We start from the raw sequence: 4,841 nt of genomic DNA on the forward strand, positions 1-4,841 counted from the left end.
CTTTCTGATTCTCTTGAAATTATTTTTTAATCTAGTAACAGTGGGCTGGCAATCCTGTATGGAAACAAGCCTCTCAGTTCAATAGCAGCAGCAGTGGCCCACTTTACTATTTTATTTTATTTAATTTTTAAACTGAAGTATAGTTGATTTACAATGTTGTACCAATCTCTGCTGTACAGCAGTGACTCAATTTTACACTTATATACATTCTTTTTTAAATATTCTTTTCCATTATGGTTTATCCCGGGAGATTGGATATAGTTCCCTGTGCTCTACAGTAGGACCTTGTTGTTTATCCATTCTAAATGTAATAGTTTGCATCTACCAACCCCCAATTCCCAGGCCATCCTTCTCTCTCCTCCCCTCCCTGATGGCAACCATAAGTCTGATGTCTATGTCTGTGAGTCTGTTTCTATTTTGTAGATAGGTTCATTTGTGCCATATTTTAGATTCCACATATAAGTGATATGGTATTTGTCTCTCTTTCTGACTTACTTCACTTAGTATGATAATCTCCAGGTCCATCCATGTTGCTGCAAATGGCATTATTTCATTCTTTTTTATGGCTGAGTAGTATTCCCTTGTATACATGTACCACATCTTCTTTATCCATCCATCTGTCCATGGACATTTAGGTTGTTTCCGTGTCTTGGCTATTGTGAATAGTGCTGCTATGAACATAGGGGTGCATGTATCTTTTTGAATTATAGTTTTGTCCAGATACATGCCCAGGAGTGGGACTGCTGGATCATATGGTAGCTCTATTTTTAGTTTTCTGAGGACCCTCCATACTGTTCTCCAGAGTAGCGGTGGTCCACTTCAGGTGGGGCACTCACTCTCCAGTTTGCCATACCTCCTCCCCAACTGCTATCACTCACTCACATTGCCTATCTAGTTCCGAATATATTTGAATTTGTGATTCCCGGTCCATGAGTCCATTCTAAAAGTTAAACACCAAGAAGCAGTGTTTATATTTGCTTCAGTTAGGAATGTGTTTAGCTGCAAATAATGAACACCTAAATTACAGTACCTTTAACAATTTGGGATTTCTTTCTCTTATATTTCAAGATGCCTGGAAGTGGGTAGTTGCTGAAATTGGATCAAGAGCTCAGTGGTGATAAGATCTCAATGTTGTAGAGGCTACTAGATGTCTGCCAAATATCTATTTTATCTTTTCTGAGTTACATGAGCCTTGAGATTATTTGAAAGGACAATATGACAAGCTAAAAATGAAATTTCCTGTCTCCTTTACAATTAGGATTATTTGAGAAAGGTCCTGGTCAGTGAGATGTAAGTAAAAGTCACTGAGGGAAACTTCCAGGAAGGCAATTTTAAGGGGTTAACACAGTTGGTATGTGTCTTCATTTCTTTTAGCTGTTTCCCTTCTTTATTCCTGAAATGAAACTATGATGGCCAGAGCTCTGACAGCCATTTTGAGAACAGGAGGATCAGGATGACAAAGCACAAAGTCAAAAGAGCATGGGTCCCTGGGTAAAACCATATAACCACCAAACAGCCTTGGAGTACCTACCCTAGACTTAATAAAACCATAATTTAAGCCATCCTTTTATGGATTTTTATTACTAGCAGCTGAATGCAATTTCTGGTTGATACACTGCCAGTGTATCTACAGCTCTTTTGGCCTTTTCATTAAAGTATTTAAATTACTGCTGTCTTGTTCATGACAAGAGTATGGAGAAGGCGGAAAGGGTCTGTCACAGGCACAGCTTTTGTGTTCATTTAAAGGCAGGGTAAGCAGTGGAGCATTATTCAGACACAAAATGGGTATCTTATCCAGTTGTGGTTGAAATTAGGAGCACACAAACTTTTCATTGAATATGTGCTACTACACTTCCTATTAAGGAAGTTTTGCTAGTTAGGACAAAGATGGCATCTATGCAAAACATCCATTGGAACTCGGAATACACCACTAATGTTTTAGTCCAGGTTCTTTGAATTCCATGTTGCCAACTACCCTGTGCTCAGCAATGACTCAGTTTTCTTAGCTGCTTTCAAACTAAAGCAAAACATTAATTGCAACAGTATATAAATGCAAATGCACTAAAACCATGTGGCCATGAGCATTCGGTAAGATACAGGCTCATCCAATTCACAATAACTAACACGTGGAGACAATCTATATGTCCACAGACAATGAATGGATAACGAAAATGTGGCATATATATACAATGGAATATTAGTCAGCCATAAAAGCATAAGGAAATCCTGTAATATGAGACTACATGAATTAATGTGGAGGACCTTATGCTAAGGGAATTAAGACAGTCACAAAAGGGCAAATTTTACATGATTCCACTTATATGAGGAACTGAGAGTAGTCAAACTCATAGAAGCAGAGAGTAGAATGGTGATTGCCAGTGGCTGAGAGGAAGGGGAAACAAGGAGATGCTACATATATAAAGTTTCAAATAAACAAGATGAGTAAGTTCTAGATCTCTGCTGTGCAACACTGGTGCAGAGTTAATACTGTATTGTGCACTAAGATGTGGTGCATATATACAATGAAATATTACTCAGCCATAAAAAGGAACGAAATTAGGTCATTTGTAGAGACGTGGATGGACCTAGAGTCTGTCATACAGAGTGAAGTAAGCCAGAAAGAGAAAAAAAATATCATATATTAATGCATATATGTGGAATCTAGAAAAATGGTACAGATGAACCTATTTCCAGGGCTGGAAAAGAGATGCAGATGTAGAGAACGGACTTGTGGACACAGTGGAGGAAGGGGAGGGTGGGACACATTGGGACCCTATGTCAACACCTAGGGTTGACATATATACACTACCATGCGTAAAATACATAGCTAGTGGGAACCCACGGTATAGCACAGGAAGCTCAGCTCCGTGCTCTGTGATGACCTAGATGGGTGGGACTGGAGGGAGGGGAGGGAGGTCCAACAGGGAGGGGATATATGTATACACATAGCTGATTCACTACATTGTACAGCAGAAACTAACACAACATTGTAAAGCACTTAAACTCCAATAAAAAAAAGAAAAAAAAAATTAAGAGGGTAGATCTCATGTTAAATGTTCTTACTATAATAAAAAAAAAGTTTTTAAGTTAGACTCATCCAGATAACTGGAAAAATATGTATGTGTACATATGTAAACATATAATTTCCATCTAAATGAAGACGCAAAAATTTTAAATTCTTGTAGTAAATTCAACACATCCTAAGAACACATCTTTTTTCAGGCCCAGTTTAAGCTGCACTATCCTAAATAGTTAATGACCTCTCCCTTATATCTTTCTCTGAAACTTGTATGTGCCTCTCTCGCTGTGCTTGTCATTTTGTAATATACTTGTTTTCTCATCTTTTCCTCCTTGTCTGGGAGCCTTTTGAGGTCAGCAACTGCTCTTCTCTATTTCCTTACAGATAAAGCTAATCACTTAACACCTGGATAAATGTTCTAAAAATACTGGTTGCTTTGAATGAAGCTCTAGATAAAATTCATCACACTTTGAAGGAGGCCCATCAATAAGACAAATCTGAAATTATCTGAAATTATTGCAATTTGTACAATACACAAAAAAGGAAAACCCATTAAAAAGTACTCAAATCTTAAGAACTTGACTTTGACGACCTGCAAAGAAGACCAAAGAGAGCATCTCGTTCTCCTTGACAGGTATTTATTATTTATCCTTCCTATCAGAACTCATAGATTTTGTTCATCCTTCCTGTTCAATCAGCACCAAGAGGCATAATGATTGTGAAAGTTCCCTAATGTCTTTGGCGCCCCCTCCCAGCCTCCTATTTTAGGGAAGAGCCGATGAGCTCATTTACAGAGAGGCTTGCCAGGCTCTGCATATGGTTTGTAATATAAATAGATCACATCTTACACATATCAGCAAGACAGAAGAGGCTTGCCCTCCTCAAAGTCTGCTGAAGTAGAAATTCTCACCAGAAAAGTAGGCACCTCTACTTTGTACTTCTCAGGGAATTTAAGGATGTGTTGTGTGAAGATTTCAATCTTTGGCAAATTTAGATGAATTCTGGACTACCCAAAGATAAAATATACCAAAACTAAAGATAAATGGTAATCCTGTTTCATTTCAGACTTTCCCCTATCATTGGGTTTTGTGACCGCATAGTTTAGATCAATTTACGTTCATGGTCTGGACTATAACCTATTGCATGAGCCTCAACATATACTGATTAGATTCTTCTTTGCCATTTATAAATAAAACCTGATAATTGGGCTTACTTCTGAGACAAGTTTCCATTAAAATAAAAATAAATCTACAAGGTAAAAGTGGCCCAAAACCCCAATGGTTCTGAGCAACACAACAGTCATAAACAGGACATCTTTTCAATCTATTTCAACATCGAATTATTTGTTTCTTTTTAATATTTTTTATTTGAAATAATTTAAGACTCATAAGAAGCTACAAAAATACTATACAGGTCTACGTAATTCAAAAAGACACATGCACTCCAATATTCATTGCAGCACTATTTACAATAGCCAGGACATGGAAGCAACCTAAATGTCCATCAACAGATGAATGGATAAAGAAGATGTGGTACATCCATACAATGGAATATTACTCAGCTGTAAAAAGCAAGGAAACTGGGACATTTGTAGAGATATGGATGGACCTAGAGACTGTCATACAGAGTGAAGTGAGTCAGAAAGAGAAAAACAAATATCGTATATTAACACATATATGCGGAATATAGAAAAATGGTACACATCAACCGGTTTGCAGGGCAGAAATAGAGACCCAGATGTAGAGAACAAACATATGGACACCAAGTGGGGAAAGCGGGGAGGGTTGGGGGGGAATGAATTGGGAGATTGGGATACCAAATT

This window comes from Hippopotamus amphibius, chromosome X (genome assembly GCF_030028045.1).
Source record: "Hippopotamus amphibius kiboko isolate mHipAmp2 chromosome X, mHipAmp2.hap2, whole genome shotgun sequence".
NCBI lineage: Eukaryota > Metazoa > Chordata > Mammalia > Artiodactyla > Hippopotamidae > Hippopotamus > Hippopotamus amphibius.